Below are 18,644 nucleotides of genomic sequence, written 5' to 3'. Positions count from 1 at the left end.
CCTGAGTCACTCGCATGTTTTCACTCTTTTAATGATGTCACCATGAGCAGTCCTGGCCCTAACATTTGCTGGGTTTTGAACAAGTATACTGGCAGAAGCCTATATATAATCCATGCTGTTTGTTGGCTATGTTCACTGGCTATTGAAGGAGAACCATTAGTGTTGAGACCAGGAAATACACATTAAAAATATCTCTGTACACAAAAATAGACACTGCACTCCTGATAGCAAAGCACTCTTATATACATTAAAATACAAAAAATTCTCTTGAGTTTCCGTGGTTTAGGCAGAGATTATCAGACCAGACCTTAGACACTGAAACAGACTAGAGCATATTACGAGGAGATTCTGACTTATTTACATTTAGTTTCCTAGTCACTGGCATTTTAATTCAACAATACTCAACTGTAACTAGGATTTATGTTGTTGTGCATGTTTCTGATGCTTTGAGGCAAAATGTAGCATTAAGAAAACTGAAAAGTTTATATAAAACATTTTTTCTCAGGTTAAGTCTATTAGATCATTGCCATGATTACTGCAGGATAGTAAAGCTGAAGCTGTGTTACTTTGAGCCACATTATTTTAGTATACATTTTGCATGCAACCTATTTATAGGCTCTAGATATGCAAAATCTTTAAAGGAAATTACATGTCTATGCTATTAATTTCAGCCTAATTTTCTCTCTTAAATTATGTTTTCTTTTAATAAAATGAACCAAAGTGTCAGGTTGCCTAGAGTTTGCCTTAATTGGTGGTCATAGGGTCAGTTGTTATTTTTGTAATTTGTCATCAGCGACAAAGTAAAATTCAAAGAATATATTTGGAACACCAAGAGAAAGAGAATTAAAACATGTAAAAAGGAGGATGGTTTATTAAAATTCTAGACATTTATTTTAGATTTAAGCATATAATCTATGCTTTTTCCTTGTTTATACCTAGGTGGGTAAGTGTAAATTTATATTTATTTTAAGGTAATTTTTCTATGAAATGCTGGTATTATACATTTGCTGATCTACCTAGAAATATTAACTCCTATATTATTAATTACACTGGTACCAATATCAATACTGGGGAACAGTGAGGTTAAATTGACAGACCGGTGTCAAGAGAAAAATTGTTAATAAAATTCACCCTTTCTGATCCTGTTCTAGGATCCCGTATCACACCTCACTCTCTAGATTCTTCATGGTTAGACACACATTATATTCAATCATTTGAAATTGTTCCATTTTGAAGTTAAGGGATGTGGAAGTACCAACAGACATTTTCATCATTCATAGGGACAACACAAACACTGAATGATAAACAATTGGATAATGTCTCAAAATATTCTGATTTTTACAAACACTATTATGACATGAAATGAATATTTAAAATTATGTTCCTAAAAACTTTTATGCTTTCATTTTAGACTACACTTGTAATTCAGCAGGAAAGTCTAAAATAACTGTGAACAGAAACATTATTTTCAGGTGAACATAGGCCTACTTGAGTGTTCTAATTTTACCTTATATATGACAGAAAAATCAGATGCTGTAATCCCATCACCAGGTAAATTGCATCTAAGTTTTAAACAGAAAGTTAGGGAGTTATTATAAATGACATCTAAATTAAATTTCAGGTTGTCTATTTTATCATTTGCAAAATAAATCAGAGTAAGCTAGTAAGATTTTTAAAAGACTTGATTGGTATGATGGTTTTGCTTTTTATTTCAGTGGTTGACTGTTTTTCAGATTCATTCAAGGGAATTGAGTTTCTCAGTCCAATATGGATGGGAAAAATTGATCTCCAACAAGTACGTGTGGATACTGGGTATTACATTCTGAAAGTATTTCCACAGGTATTATTAATAGTCACTACTCCAAAGGCCCTGAGTGCATCACTCCTGCCCATTTTTCCCAGGACCTCCCCAAATTCCATCAAATAGAGGGGTCTTACAGGACTTTGACTTGCAGATGCCTTATATGACTGACTCTGTAACCATATTTTGTCCCTCATCCATCTGACAGGTGAGTCTCCCTTTCCTAAGTTTATAAGCATCCCCCACTCTGGGGTTGGGGACTGAATGTTAACTGGTATTGCGTATTGAATAAGGGCAAAGTGGCCCTTAGTAAATTAAACAAAGTTTAGCTTCCCTGAGACTAACATGGGAAGTTTGGGATTTGGGAAATTTGAGCCCTATTCTCATGGTAAAACTATGTGTCTTGGGTAAGGAGGCTGTATATATATAGCAGAATACCTCCCTGTCCAAACTTAGAATGAGGGAGTGAAGATACCCTTCAAAAGGGACCACAAAATCTTAGACAAAGAATCTCAATAGTTAAGAAAAAACTGAATATAAGAATGACCTTCCCAAATTTCTCTAGTCTGGACTAGACTTCAGAGTCCAAAGGTCTCCCAAATATTAACAGATATTGAACATCTTTCCACCCTGTAAATGAGAGATCAGGCTTAGATTGATTTTTATGTGGGAAATACCTATTTTTTACACCAAGGGATATTGAACAAATTTATAAGATTGTTTTGTTCTGATTTTAAAAATTGCATATGCTCATTATCAAAAATTTGGAAAACTCCAAAAATTAAGACTAGAACAACAAAAATAGACTGGTAGGTTATTAGAGACAGGTGTTAGTTATTCCACACACACCCCCATGTGGACATGTAATTTTTTCATCTTCATTTTGATTCTTAGTATGTTTCTTTGCATTTTTCTTTCCCTTGAGATTTTAGTTATATAGGTAGGAAGAAGAAACTGACTCATGAGTATTCAGATGTCATTTCACTGTACAGTCTTTTGAATGTATATTTATTTTGTTAATTGATATGTTCATATTTCTGTAACCTTGTTTTACGCTTTTTCCATATTTCCATTATTTTCTCTCAGTCTCTTTTTCCTCTCTTTTGCTTGCTTTCATCTTTTTTAGAGAATAGGAAGTGTAAATCCTGTGGATTTTTGCGTATGAAATAGTGCCTTACTATTTCTTTATTTGTTTAATGTTTAAAGTGTGTCCAAACTCTATATATGCAAAGGCAATATTATATCTGTATTTTCAACTAATCTAATCACTTTTCCAGTTTTATTTATATCATAAATCAAGATGAAGGGTGTATTATTATTAAAACTTTTAAAATATATTCTCTTTGCAATTATATATAAAACAGATTTTGGTACTTCATTACAACTGATTTTAATATTCATTAAAATGAATATTAATGAATTCATTGTTTCCATAACTGTGTACCACTAATTTTATTAACTTTAATACTGAACTATATAAATACTTGTAATAAATTTAATAAATGTAAAAATAAAGTTTTCTATAAATTAAAATCACAAGCTTTTCACTAGAAAAGCAATGTTATTCTTTATGTTTCATTTTGTTTTGAGAGCCTACTAAATGCCAGGCACTGTTTTATTTATTTTTATGTTTTAAATTTTTTATTGAGACATAATTGACATATTAATTTTAGGGGTACAACAATGATTTGATATTTGTATAATTAGCAAAATAACCACCATATTAATTCTAGTTAATATCCAATACCATGCATAGTTGCCAAATTTTCTTTTCTTTGTGATGAGAATTTCTAAGATTTAGGAACTCTTAGGAACTTTCAAATATGGAATACAGTATTATAAACTTTAATAACTATGCTGTACATTACATTCCCGTGACTTATTTATTTTATAACTGGAAGTTTGTACCTTTTGATCCCCTTCACCCATTTTGTTCAGCCCCCACCCCCACCCCTGAACTCATTTTTTTTTCATTTTTTTCTTTTATAAGTAAATTCATACAGTATTTGTCTTTCTCAGTCTGACTTATTTTACTTAACATAATGCTCTCCAGGTCCATCTTTTTTGTTGCACATGGCAAGATTTCATTCTTTTTTATGGCTGAATAATATTGCATCATGTGTACATACCACTTTTTATTTATCCATTCATCTGTAAATGGACAGTTAGGTTGTTCCATATCTTAGCTGTTGTAAACAACGCTGTGATGAACATAGCAGTGAATATATCTTTAGGAGTTAGTCTTTTTGTTTTCTTCACATAAATACCTAGAGGAGGAAATACTGGATCAAAACGTAGTTTTGTTTTTAATTTTTTGAGGAACCTCCATTCTGATTTTCATAGTGGCTGCACCAATTTACATACCTACCAACAGTGCACAAGGGTTTCCTTTCCTCCACATTCTAATAGATGTGAGGTGATATCTCATTGAGGGTTTGATTTGCATTTCCCTGATGATTAGAGATGTTGAGCATATTTTTTTGTACCTGTTGGCCATCTGTATGTTTTCTTTGGAAAAATGTCTATTGGGATCCCCTGCCCATTTTTAAATCAGATTGTTTATTCTTTTGATATTAAGCTGTATGTGTTCTTTATATATTTTAGATATTTACCCCTTATCAGATATATGATTTGCAAATGTTTTCTTTCATTCAATAGGTTGCATTTTCATTTTGTTGATGGCTTCCTCTGCTGTGAAGAAGTTTGTTAGTTTGATGTAGTCCCACTCGTTTATTTTTGCTTTTGTTGCTTTTGCTTTTGTCAAATCTGAAAAATCATATTCAAGACTGATATCAAGGAGCTTACCATCTATGTCTTCTTCTTGGAGTTTTATGGTTTCTTCTATGAGTTTTATGGCTCCAGGTGTTATATTCAAGTCTTTAATCCATTTTGGGTTAATTTTTGTGTATGGTTTATGGTAGTGGTATAGTTTCATTCTTTTGCATGGGGCTGTCCATTTTTCCCAACACCATTTATTGAAAAGACTGTTCTTTCCACATTGTATATTTTTGGCTACTTTGTCATAAATTAGTTGATCATATATTTGTGAATTTATTTCTGGGTTCTCTATTATTTTCCACTGACCTATGTGTCTGTTTTTTATGGCAATACCATACTGCTTTGGGCAATGTTATCATTCTTGTGTTTAAATATTTTATAAAGTTTGCAATTTAAGAAACTTAGTATCCTATCTGAAATGCTGTTCTCTCTCTTCCTTCTCTTGTCTACATTTCATTTTTAAATAAATTTACTAATACCAACACAAATTCTTTGAAAATACTGACATTACCAATTATGAATAACAATTTACTTAGCTTTCTTTCTTCTTTCTTTCTTTCTTTCTTTCTTTCTTTCTTTCTTTCTTTCTTTCTTTCATTTAGATGTTTTTCCAACATGTAGGAACATTATAGAATATAAATCCCTTTCACTGTCTTGAAACGACTTTTTAAATGATTTATAGGATGAAGTTATTGAACCAAAAAAGTGTATCTAGTTCAAGATTCTTGATATACATGTCTAATTGCTTTCCAGAAAGTTATGTTTTAGAATCCCAGTATCTGTATGTAAGAATATGTGTTTCATCATGCCTTCATAAAAGCAACAACAAAAAAAGAGCCCTAAAAAATTATCTTCATTTTGCCTTACTTTTGAATGATTTTAATACTAGCAGGTTGAATATTTCATGTTTGCTAGCAATTTGTGTTTCTGTTCAGATTATCATCTGGCCACGGTCTTTGCCTGTTTTTGTATGACAAAATCTTATATTGATTTTTTAGAGTTTAAAAAATACAAGTTAAGGGGCTTCCCTGGTAGCACAGTGGTTGAGAGTCCGCCTGCGGATGCAGGGGACACGGGTTTGTGCCCTGGTCTGGGAAGATCCCACATGCCGCAGAGCGGCTGGGCCCGTGAACCATGGCCACTGAGCCTGTGTGTCTGGAGCCTGTGCTCCACAACGGGAGAGGCCACAACAGTGAGAGGCCCGTGTACCACAAAAAAAACCAAAAAACAACAACAAAAAAAAGAAGTTAAGGATAAAAACACTTTTTGGGGACCAATACATGTGATTTTTAAAATCTGATCTTGCACATTATGGGACATGATGTAATTTCATGTGTTCTGTGAATAATTTAAAGTATGGATAGAGATAAAAATTCTTTCTTCTTGCCTGTTCACCTCCTAAATGGCAGTACTTCTGCATCATTCCTTGGAAGGTAGATAGTCCACCGAAAACAGGAAGATTTGTATTGATATTTCTAGTTTCAAAGGTATTTAAATTTCCATCTTATTATCTTTTTAATAAGCTTTTCAATGGGAAGTGAAAGAATCTATCACCAAAATCTTACCTGAAATTTTATTTACTTCATTTAAATAATATGTGGTAGAGATATGTGAAAAGGAAATTCTAAAGTATATCAGAGATTAAATATGTTATCAAGTGCTGGCAAACCAAAAATAAATTTTAAAAAGTAGTCTTAATATTCATTTATTTTTGTGATGATTCAGATAGAAGATATATTTTGGAAACTATTATATCTTAATTACTAATAATTTTAATTAAAATATAAACAATTCTATACTTGTGGATTATTATTTAAAATTAAATGGCTATAATAGAAGATATTTAACTGCTATTATTTCTATATAGCCAAAATATACACAACTCTACAGGTTATATGTATCTGAATGTTGATAACTTTTTACAATTATTAGTTAAATTAAGTTAAATGACTGGCTTTAAAATTTTATAATTTAACTTTTAATAATCTACTTAAGAAAAATATGAAATTTTTCCAAATAATGTGTGTTTTGAATTTTGTAAAGGTTCTATTCTATTCATGTTAAAATATGATGCTGTTAGAACATATGTCTTTAATTCACATTTTATGAAATCTTGATATGCTTCCAAATTTCTCCATGTATTGCATACAACATTACTAAGAAGCATTGATACACAGTGCCTCCATTCACTTAATAAATATTTATTAGGGAGCTTTTATTATGCATACTATCTTTTTTCAATTTTATATATTCAAATAATGGTGGATCTTTAGAATTCAAAACTGTCTAATTTATAATTTATGGTATCATTTTACAGTATGTACACATACACACATATTAATTTATTTTAAAATTAGTCTGTGGCAGTATGTTTCTACTATCAGTAACTAGGATACATTGAGAAAAATGGAACCATTATTAACTAAAACTCAGGAGACCCTTTCCAGACCTTCTACTCAATAGCTGTGACCTTGATTTCTCACTAACCATTCAGAAATTCTATATGCTTAATCTTGGGGGCCACATTTTTCTCTTTTAAAATATGAAAGTTTTAGGTTAAGTAATCTACAAAGTATCTGAACCTTTTATTACCTTTTGTCTGCATGAATAATTTGTAGTCAAAGCCAGCAGGGATCACTGTGAATCTTATTCCCTTTGATCAGATAAAAAGTACATTTTTTAGCTACAGAAATGGAACCAAATCAATGTCTACCATCTCCATAGATGTTTCTAGACACAAAATTACAGAGTATAGATAAAACACAACTCTTCTTCTGCCCTCGTAAGTAGGAGAGAAGAAAAAGGAGAAAAACAGGGATTCTTAAAGAGTGAGAAATAAGGGCATTGTTATCATTTCAAGCAGGATTATTTCCTCAAAGAGTCAGAGAAGTTGACTAGAAGTAGAAAGTCTAGAAAACAAGCCTTCTGACTTCTAGTTAGATATTGGCCCACTTTGTAGTATAACAATTTACTGAGTATAAACATATTTTTATAGTCTAAATTTAAAAATGATTACTCAAGCTTTCTTCCTTTTATGCTAGGGTGAGGTCTCGAAGACAGTGAATTTATTGTAAATGTTTACAGAGTCTTTTTTTTTCCAGTGAGACCCAGACAAGTCACCTGAGTACTTTGGCTGGATTAATGCTTTCAAGAATTAGGGAGTTGAGACAGAAAAAGTGAAGTGATTCGGACGGATACATAATGCTTAGTAAATATTTTTAAACTATTAATAATAAATGATTATCAAAATAAAAAAATTCAGAATTAACTTAATTGAAAGTTTATTTGTGTTGCAGAAATAATATGTGTCAGAACTTTATTCAAACCTAGGCGTTCAGACTCAAGAACCTATATTCTTTTTTTTTTAAACATCTTTATTGGGGTATAATTGCTTTACAATGGTGTGTTAGTTTCTGCTTTACAACAAAGTGAATCAGCTATACATATACATATGTTCCCATATGTCTTCCCTCTTGTGTCTCCCTCCCTCCCACTCTCTCCATCCCACCCTTCCAGGCTGTCACAAAGCACCGAGCTAATATCCCTGTGCCTTGCGGCTGCTTCCCCCCAGCTATCTACCTTACTACGTTTGTTAGTGTGTATATGTCCATGACTCTCTCTCGCCCTGTCAAAACTCACCCTTCCCCCTCCCCATATCCTTAAGTCCGTTCTCCAGTAGGTCTGCGTCTTTATTCCTATCTTACCCCTAGGTTCTTCATGACATTTTTTTCCCTTAAATTCCATATATATGTGTTAGCATACGGTATTTGTCTTTTTCTTTCTGACTTACTTCACTCTGTATGACAGATTCTAGGTCTATCCATCTCATTACAAATAGCTCAATTTCATTTCTTTTTAAGGCTGAGTAATATTCCATTGTGTATATGTGCCACATCTTCTTTATCCATTCATCCGATGATGGGCGCTTAGGTTGTTTCCATGTCCTGGCTATTGTAAATAGAGCTGCAATGAACATTTTGGTACATGACTCTCTTTGAATTTTGGTTTTCTCAGGGTATATGCCAAGTAGTGGGATTGCTGGGTCATATGGTAATTCTATTTGTAGTTTTTTAAGGAACCTCCATACTGTTCTCCACAGTGGCTGAACCAATTCACATTCCCACCAGCAGTGCAAGAGTGTCCCCTTTTCTCCACACCCTCTCCAGCATTTATTGTTTCTAGATTTTTTGATGATGGCCATTCTGACTGGTGTGAGATGATATCTCATTGTAGTTTTGATTTGCATTTCTCTAATGATTAATGATGTTGAGCATTCTTTCATGTGTTTGTTGGCATTCTGTATATCTTCTTTGGAGAAATGTCTATTTAGGTCTTCTGCCCATTTTTGGATGGGGTTGTTTGTTTTTTTGTTATTGAGCTGCATGAGCTGCTTGTAAATTTTGGAGATTAATCCTTTGTCAGTTGCTTCATTTGCAAATGCTTTCTCCCATTCTGAGGGTTGTCTTTTGGTCTTGGTTATGGTTTCCTTTGCTGTGCAAAAGCTTTGAAGTTTCATTAGGTCCCATTTGTTTATTTTTGTTTTTATTTCCATTACTCTAGGAGGTGGGTCAGAAAGGATCTTGCTGTGATTTATGTCATAGAGTGTTCTTCCTATGTTTTCTTCTAAGAGTTTGATAGTTTCTGGCCTTACATTTAGGTCTTTAATCCATTTTGAGCTTATTTTTGTGTATGGTGTTAGGGAGTGATCTAATCTCATACTTTTACATGTACCTGTCCAGTTTTCCCAGCACCATTTATTGAAGAGGCTGTCCTTTCTCCACTGTACATTCCTGCCTCCTTTATCAAAGATAAGGTGTCCATATGCGCGTGGGTTTATCTCTGGGCTTTCTATCTTGTTCCACTGATCTATCTTTCTGTTTTTGTGCCAGTACCATACTGTCTTGATTACTGTTGCTTTGTAATATAGTCTGAAGTCAGGGAGCCTTATTCCTCCAGCTCCTTTTTTCGTTCTAAAGATTGCTTTGGCTATTCGGGGTCTTTTGTGTTTCCATACAAATTGCGAAATTTTTTGTTCTAGTTCTGTGAAAAATGCCAGTGGTAGTTTGATAGGGATTGCATTGAATCTGTAGATTGCTTTGGGTAGTAGAGTCATTTTCACAATGTTGATTCTTCCCATCCAAGAACATGGTATATCTCTCCATCTATTTGTATCATCTTTAATTTCTTTCATCAGTGTCTTATAATTTTCTGCATACAGGTCTTTCGTATCCTTAGGTAGGTTTATTCCTAGATATTTTATTCGTTTTGTTGCAATGGTAAATGGGAGTGTTTTCTTGATTTCACTTTCAGATTTTTCATCATTAGTATATAGGAATGCCAGAGATTTCTGTGCATTAATTTTGTATCCTGCTACTTTACCAAATTCATTGATTAGCTCTAGTAGTTTTCTGGTAGCATCTTTAGGATTCTCTATGTATAGTATCATGTCATCTGCAAACAGTGACAGCTTTACTTCTTCTTTTCTGATTTGGATTCCTTTTATTTCCTTTTCTTCTCTGATTGCTGTGGCTAAAACTTCCAAAACTATGTTGAATAAGAGTGGTGAGAGTGGGCAAACTTGTCTTGTTCCTGATCTTAGTGGAAATGCTTTCAGTTTTTCACCATTGAGGATGATGTTTGCTGTGGGCTTGTCATATATGGCTTTTATTATGTTTAGGAAAGTTCCCTCTATGCCTACTTTCTGGAGGGTTTTTATCATAAATGGGTGTTGAATTTTGTCGAAAGCTTTCTCTGCATCTATTGAGATGATCATATGGTTTTTCTCCTTCAATTTGTTAATATGGTTTATCACATTGATAGATTTGCGTATATTGAAGAATCCTTGCATTCCTGGAATAAACCCCACTTGATCATGGTGTATGATCCTTTTAATGTGCTGTTGGATTCTGTTTGCTAGTATTTTGTTGAGGATTTTTGCATCTATGTTCATCAGTGATATTGGCCTGTAGTTTTCTTTCTTTGTGACATCCTTGTCTGGTTTTGGTATCAAGGTGATGGTGGCTTCGTAGAAGGAATTTGGGAGTGTTCCTCCCTCTGCTATATTTTGGAAGAGTTTGAGAAGGATAGGTGTTAGCTCTTCTCTAAACGTTTGATAGAATTCACCTGTGAAGCCATCTGGTCCTGGGCTTTTGTTTGTTGGAAGGTTTTTAATCACAGTTTCAATTTCAGTGCTTGTGATTGGTCTGTTCATATTTTCTATTTCTTCCTGATTCAGTCTTGGCAGGTTGTGCATTTCTAAGAATTTGTCCATTTCTTCCAGATTGTCTATTTTATTGGCATAGAGTTGCTTGTAGTAATCTCTCATGATTTTTTTTATTTCTGCAGTGTCAGTTGTTACTTCTCCTTTTTCATTTCTAATTCTATTGATTTGAGTCTTCTCCCTTTTTTCTTGATGAGTCAGGCTAGTGGTTTATCTATTTTGTTTATCTTCTCAAAGAACCAGCTTTTAGTTTTATTGATCTTTGCTATTGTTTCCTTCATTTCTTTTTCATTTATTTCTGATCTGATTTTTATGATTTCTTTCCTTCTGCTAGCTTTGGGGCTTTTTTGTTCTTCTTTCTCTAATTGCTTGAGGTGCAAGGTTAGGTTGTTTATTCGAGATGTTTCCTGCTTCTTAAGGTGGGCTTGTATTGCTATAAACTTCCCCCTTAGAACTGCTTTTGCTGCATCCCATAGGTTTTGGGTCGTTGTGTCTCCATTGTCATTTGTTTCTAGGTATTTTTTTATTTCCTCTTTGATTTCTTCAGTGATCACTTCATTATTAAGTAGTGTATTGTTTAGCTTCCATGTGTTTGTATTTTTTACAGATCTTTTCCTGTAATTGATATCTAGTCTCATGGCGTTGTGGTCGGAAAAGATACTTGATACAATTTCAGTTTTCTTAAATTTACCAAGGCTTGATTTGTGACCCAAGATATGATCTATCCTGGAGAATGTCCCATGAGCACTTGAGAAAAATGTGTATTCTGTTGTTTTTGGATGGAGTGTCCTATAAATATCAATTAAGTCCATCTTGTTTAATGTATCATTTAAAGCTTGTGTTTCCTTATTTATTTTCATTTTGGATGATCTGTCCATGGGTGAAAGTGGGGTGTTAAAGTCCCCTACTATGAATGTGTTACTGTTGATCTCCCCTTTTATGGTTGTTAGTATTTGCCTTATGTATTGAGGTGCTCCTATGTTGGGTGCATAAATATTTACAATTGTTATATCTTCTTCTTGGATCGATCCCTTGATCATTATGTAGTGTCCTTCTTTGTCCCTTTTAATAGTCCTTATTTTAAAGTCTATTTTGTCTGATATGAGAATTGCTACTCCAGCTTTCTTTTGGTTTCCATTTGCATGGAATATCTTTTTCCATCCCCTTACTTTCAGTCTGTATGTGTCTCTAGTTCTGAAGTGGGTCTCTTGTAGACAGCATATATAAGGGTCTTGTTTTTGTATCCATTCAGCCAATCTGTGTCTTTTGGTGGGAGCATTTAGTCCATTTACATTTAAGGTAATTATTGATATGTATGTTCCTATTTCCATTTTATATATTGTTTTGGGTTCGCTACTATAGGTCATTTCCTTCTCTTGTGTTTCGTGTCTAGAGAAGTTCCTTTAGCATTTGTTGTAAAGCTGGTTTGGTGGTGCTGAACTCTCTCAGCTTTTGCTTGTCTGTAAAGGTTTTAATTTCTCCATCAAATGTGAATGAGATCCTTGCTGGGTAGAGTAGTCTTGGTTTCAGGCTATTCTCCTTCATCACTTTCAGTATGTCCTGCCACTCCCTTCTGGCTTGTAGGGTTTCTGCTGAGAGATCAGCTGTTAACCTTATGGGGATTCCCTTGTGTGTTATTTGTTGTTTTTCCCTTGCTGCTTTTAATATGCTTTCTTTGTATTTAATTTTTGACAGTTTGATTAATATGTGTCTTGGCGTGTTTCTCCTTGTATTTATCCTGTATGGGACCCTCTGTGCTTCCTGGACTTGATTAACTATTTCCTTTCCCATATTAGGGAAGTTTTCAACTATAATCTCTTCAAATATTTTCTCAGTCCCTTTCTTTCTTTCTTCTTCTTCTGGAACCCCTATAATTCGAATGTTGGTGCGTTTCATGTTGTCCCAGAGGTCTCTGAGACTGTCCTCAGTTCTTTTCATTCTTTTTTCTTTATTCTGCTCTGCAGTAGTTATTTCCACTACTTTATCTTCCAGGTCACTTATCCGTTCTTCTGCCTCAGTTATTCTGCTATTGATCCTATCTAGAGTGATTTTAATTTCATTTATTGCATTGTTCATCGTTGCTTGTTTCATCTTTAGTTCTTGTAGGTCCTTGTTAACTGTTTCTTGCATTTTGTCCATTCTACTTCCAAGATTTCGGATCATCCTTACTATCATTATTCTGAATTCTTTTTCAGGTAGATTGCCTATTTCCTCTTCATTTGTTAGGTCTGGTGGGTTTTTATCTTGCTCCTTCATCTGCTGTGTGTTTCTCTGTCTTCTCATTTTGCTTATCTTACTGTGTTTGGGGTCTCCTTTTTGCAGGCTGCAGGTTCGTAGTTCCCGTTGTTTTTGATGTCTGTCTCCAGTGGCTAAGGTTGTTTCAGTGGGTTGTGTAGGCTTCCTGGTGGAGGGGACTAGTGCCTGTGTTGTGCTGGATGAGGCTGGATCTTGTCTCTCTAGTGGGCAGGTTCACGTCTGGTGGTGTGTTTTGGGGTGTCTGTGGCCTTATTATGATTTTAGGCAGCCTCTCTGCTAATGGGTGGGGTTGTGTTCCTGTTTTGCTAGTTGTTTGGCATAGGTTGTCCAGCACTGTGGCTTGCTGGTCGTTGAGTGAAGCTGGGTGCTGGTGTTAAGATGGAGGTCTCTGGGAGATTTCCACTGTTTAATATTATGTGGATCTTGGAGGCCTCTTGTTGAACAGTGTCCTGAAGTTGGCTCTCCTACCTCAGAGGCAGAGCCCTGACTCCTGGCTGGAGCACCAAGAGCCTTTCATCCACACAGCTCAGAATAAAAGGGAGAAAAAGTAGGGAGAATTAGTAGAAGTATGAGTAAAGAAAGAGGGAAAGGAGGAAAGGAAGGAAGGAAGAAAGAAGCAAAGAAGGAAGGAAAGGAGGGAGGGAGGGAGGGAGGGAGGAAGGAAGGAGGGAAAGAAGGAAAAAAAGACAGAAAGAAAGATGATACAGTAAAAATAAAATAAAGTATAATATAGTTATTGAATTAAAAAATATTTAGAAAAAAAAAAAGGGACGGATAGAACCTTAGGACAAATGTTGGAAGCAAAGCTATACAGAGAAAATCTTACACAGAAGCATACACATACACCTTCACAAAAAGAGGTAAAGGGGGAAAAATCATAAATCCTGCTCCCTGAGACCACCTCCTCAATTTGGGGTGATTCGTTGTCTAAAGGAGCGAGGGAAGGAAGGAAAGAAAGAAAGAACGAAGGTAAAGTATAATAAAGTTATTACAATTAAACTTAATTATTAAGAAAGAGAATTTTTTAAAAAAAAGTCATGGACGGATAGAGCCCTAGGACAAATGGTGGAAGCTAGAGTATACAGACTAGATGTCACACAGAAGCATACACGTACACATTCACAAAAAGAGGAAAAGGGAAAAAAATCATAGATCTCGCTTCAATTTGGGATCATTCCTTGTCTATTCAGGTATTCCACAGATGCAGGGTATATCAAGTTGATTGTGGAGCTTTAATCCGCTGCTTCTGTGGCTGCTGGGAGAGATTTCCCTTTCTCTTCTTTGTTCTCACAGCTCACAGGAGCTCAGCTTTGGATTTGGCCCTGCCTCAGCGTGTAGGTCGCTGGAGGGCGTCTGTTTTTTCGCTCAGACAGGACGGGGTTAAAGGAGCCGCTGATTCGGGGCCTCCGGCTCACTCAGGCCGGGGGTTGGGGGATGGGGGAAGGAGGGGCACTGCGTGCGGGGCCGGCCTGCGGCGGCAGAGGCAGCGTGACGTTGCGGCAGAGGCCGGCGTGACGTTGCACCAGCCTGAGGCCCGCCGTGCGCTGTCCCGGGGAAGTTGTCCCTGGATCCCGGGAACCTGGCAGTGGCGGGCTGCACAGGCTCCGCGGAAGAGGGGTGTGGAGAGTGACCTGTGCTCGCACACAGGCCCCTTGGTGGCGGCAGCAGCAGCCTTAGCGTCTCCCGCCCGTCTCTGGGGTCCGCGGTTTTAGCCTCGGCTCGCGCCCGTCTCTGGGGTTTGCGCTTTCAGCCGCGGCTCGCGCCCGTCTCGGGGGCTCGCGCCCTCAGCCGCGGCTCGCGCCCGTCTCTGGGGTTCGCGCTTTTAGCCGCGGCTCGCGCCCGTCTCTGGAGTTCCTTTAAGCAGCGCTCTTAAACCCCTCTCCTCGCGCACCAGGAAACAAAGAGGGAAGAAAAAGTCTCTTGCCTCTTCGGCCGGTGCAGGCTTTTCCCCGAACTCCCTCCCGGCTAGTCGTGGTGCACTAACCCCTTCAGGCTATGTTCAAGCCGCCAACCCCAGTCCTCTCCCTGAGCTCCGTCCAAAACCAAAACCCGAGCCTCAGCTCGCAGCCCCGCCCGCCCCAGTGGGTGAGCAGCAAGCCTCTCGGGTTGGTGAGTGCTGGTCGGCACCGATCGTCTGTGCAGGAATCTCCCCGCTTTTCCCTCCGCACCTGTCGCTGTGCACTACTCCGCGGTCCCGAAACTCCCCCCTCTGCCTCCCGCAGTCTCCGCCCGCGGAGGGGCTTCCTAGTGTGTGGAAACTTTTCCTCCTTCACAGCTCCCTCCCACTGGTGCAGGTGCCGTCCTTATTCTTTTGTCTCTGTTTTTTTCTTTTGCCCTACCCAGTTACGTGGGGAGTTTCTTGCCTTTTGGGAGGTCTGAGGTCTTCTGCCAGCCTTCAGTAGGAGTTCTGTAGGAGTTGTTCCACGTGTGGATGTATTTCTGGTGTATCCGTGGGGAGGAAGGCGATCTCCGCGTCTTACTCTTCCGCCATCTTCAAGGTCCCCCCTCAAGAACCTATATTCTTAACACTGCATTAAGTTGGGTTCAATGATAGGTATCCCTCATAATAGTAGTTATTTTTATCATTATTTTTATCATCATGATGACTGTTAGATATGTCAGAAATACCTGAGACTATATCATATCTCTGAGTTTACTGTAGTCTCAAATTCCTAGACCTCTTTCCTTGCATATCTCCATGCATATCTACTTTACATTAAGATTTTCATTGATTGAACTACAGAAAGAGGATTCTTTTTGTCCCTGACTTATTCCCTGGAACTTCTACTTTTATTTCCTTTTTATTCTTACATGACAAATGTACTGCATGTTCAACTAGTGACTTATCAAAAGCTGTGCCCTTCAACACCAGTGATCCAGAAAATGTCTTACTTAAGAGGTAGCTGTATAATTCATTTATTTATTTTATTTTTTCTATTTGTATATTATTTTGGATTTTTAGCATAACATACATCTGCAAATAAAAACAGTATTATCAGTTCCTTTTCATTGCTTATATTTTTATTTTCTTTTGGTTGCTTGGTTGATTGACTACCTTACATCATAGAACTCTAGTACACTTTTGAATAGAAAGGGTTGATAGCTGGCATCCTTCTCTTGTTCCTAACTTCAGGGAAAAGCTTTTAGTATTTCCCCATTAAACAGGATGTTTGCTATCATTTTATCAGATTAAAGAAGTTTTCTTTGTTTTTAGTTTTCTAATTTTTACAATAAATAAATTTTGAATTTGAAAAAAAAGAGGTAGCTATAAATTTATTTCCTTGCTTTTTATTGAAAAAATGTGTTTTCATTCTTGTTAGTTTTTCTATTTAACTGAATTCTATAATACTTATAGGGTAAAAATTGGTTTTTATTTTAGATACATCACATTCTCTCTATCATTAAAATGTGAATTATTTTGATAATTTCTATTGCTATTTTCTGGCTCACAGACTTGTTATTCTTCATACATGTCATTTAATTGACAGGTAAAAATCAACGCAATGAACTCAGATTGTCGTTTGAATTTTCACTCTGGTTACATATTAGGAAGCTGATATTATCTGCCTTACTGTACCTAAGCCCTAGTTTCCTCACCTATAAAATGATAATAATGATACTTTCCTTACAATGGCATAAAAATAAATAGACAATATAAAAAAGTGAATTTTTTGGTTATTTTTGACAGACAGTACTTAGTAAATATTGGTTTCTTACTATTAATAATAAGTGATTAGCAAAATAAAGACATTTCAAAATTAATTTAATTGAAAGGTTATTAATACTGCCAGATGTGAAAGCAATTTTATAAAGTATTATTTATTCCTGGGAAAATAAGGGATCCTCTTTAATCTCTACATACACCATTATTGCAGTGAGATCTCTTTATAAGTGACTTTTTACTAGCAGCAGTTTTGGTGAAGCTTTTCTTGACTCTAATTTTCTCTGAAAGATTCATGTGTTTTTTTTAAAGTTCCCGTGAACAAGTTTGCAACTGAAATTGAAAATTTGCCTGACCATATGTCATTTTAGATTTAGTTCCAGAAGAGGATAAGATAATCAGGATGAATAAGGAGTTGGCTACTGAAATGTCTGACCATAAACAAATGTGAGAATATAAAAAAAAAAAACTAATAAGCTGCATTAAAGTGCATGATTAGGCTTTGCAGCAAAATTTGAGACTTTCTTGAAATGGTTTCTAATTTCATTAGTGCACTTAGTTAACTTAAAGCCATTTTTAAAGATGTAAATTTCAGCTTCCAAGTCAACCTAAATATTTGTTACAAAAAAGAGAACTCTAGTTCAAGGCAAGATTGTACCTTTAACCTCATCAACCTTTTTTTGTATAGGATGCCACTAGCCTTAAACTATATGTAGAAAAAATATTGATGCAATCTTTACTGCATCTAACATGTTCTGCCTTGTAATATCATAGTTATTTTTGTACATGCATTATTTCTCCAACTATCTAGCATGGCATTTTAAATATATTAATCATTATTATAAATAGCTGTATATTCTCCTCATGTGCATAAGAATGTAAATAAGGAGTGAAATTCTGAATAAGCCTTACCTTTGGAAGAAAAAGACTCAAAATAAATGTCATTATTCTTTGGCAGAATAACTATAAATTCAGCTTCATATATAAGACATTGGATTATTTAGTTCATTTGTATTTATATTTTAATTAATCATCTTATAACAGGTTTTTAATTTGATATACATGTCTCAAGATTCTTTTTTCCTGTTTCAGAATTAATCAATTATTTTTTATTTGTAATGTTTCCCTCCATGTTTTCAAATTGGTTTTAGTGGTTAACTTAGAGATTATATATGCATCCTTGCATTATGACAGTTATACAAATATTGAGAGTAATACAAGTGTAATGCAGGTACTTTTTTTTTTTTTTTGCCTTTATTCTCATGGATTCTACTCACTTCTGTTGTTTCATTCTTGCCATGAATTTTAACTTACGTATATTTGAGGCCATATAAAACACTACTGTTATTATTTTAAACAGTCAGTATCCATTTATATTTACCCATGTATTTAAGCTTTACAATACTCTTTATGCACTTTATACAGTCCTTTATGCACTTTCATATTTTTATCTGGAATCATTTTACCTCTGCTGAAGAATGTGCTTAAATTTTGTTTCAACACTTTAAAGATGCCAATCCACTGTTTTCTGATTTCTTCCATATTATTTCTCCAATGAAGGTTTTTTCCTGACTGTTTTCAAGACTTTTCTCTTTGTTTTTGGTTCTTGGCTGTTATTCCAAAGTGACTAATGCTTGATTTTACAAGATGAACACATAGATATAAGATCCATGCAAAGTGCAAATTAGGTCATTGGATTTGAATGTAATAGAATACAAAAAATTTGGTAATACTCGTTCACATTCCATATTATGACTATCCTTATAAAACTAACACTTGTCAATTTTTTATTTACTAAGGAAAAATATCCCCATTTATCTGAAAAGATTATTCTTATCCAATTCTCCTCCATTTTCTTACAACAAAATTGTTTAAGCCCAGATTTTATTCATATACTTCTACCAAAATAATATAACAAATTGATTTTG

The sequence above is a fragment of the Phocoena phocoena genome, chromosome 3, assembly GCF_963924675.1.
Source record: "Phocoena phocoena chromosome 3, mPhoPho1.1, whole genome shotgun sequence".
Taxonomy (NCBI): Eukaryota; Metazoa; Chordata; class Mammalia; order Artiodactyla; family Phocoenidae; genus Phocoena; species Phocoena phocoena.
The sequence above is the reverse complement of the archived record's forward strand: the minus strand, read 5'-3'. Positions refer to the sequence as shown.